At 16.3% G+C, this 239-nt stretch overlaps 1 protein-coding gene across 4 annotated transcripts in view; it reads right to left on the bottom strand.

Annotated features, from left to right (window-relative positions):
• The window catches only part of LOC107644493 (sodium transporter HKT1), a 68,186-nt gene that overhangs the window by 59,299 nt on the left and 8,648 nt on the right, over positions 1-239 (bottom strand). The gene's annotated exons all lie outside the window — the stretch shown is intronic.

The following is a 239-nucleotide window of genomic DNA, read 5'->3' as shown; positions in this document are numbered from 1 at the left end:
CTAGAATTTAAATTTTAAGATTTAAAATTTAGAATATAGAATTTAGAATAAAAAAAAATTAGCTGTCCAGTTGAACTAAAAAATTTATATTACAAATTTAAAATTTAATAAGAGGCTAGTGTAATTTACTCAATTTTTTTGTATTTTATATTTTGTTCATTATGTTATTTTCAACTTCTCTATTTTAAGTATTAAGTACAATAAATAATTAATCTAAAAATTAAGAATTAATAACTGAG

The sequence above is a fragment of the Arachis ipaensis genome, chromosome B05 (genome assembly GCF_000816755.2).
Source record: "Arachis ipaensis cultivar K30076 chromosome B05, Araip1.1, whole genome shotgun sequence".
Classification (NCBI taxonomy): Eukaryota; Viridiplantae; Streptophyta; class Magnoliopsida; order Fabales; family Fabaceae; genus Arachis; species Arachis ipaensis.
The sequence above is the reverse complement of the archived record's forward strand: the minus strand, read 5'-3'. Positions and strand labels throughout refer to the sequence as shown.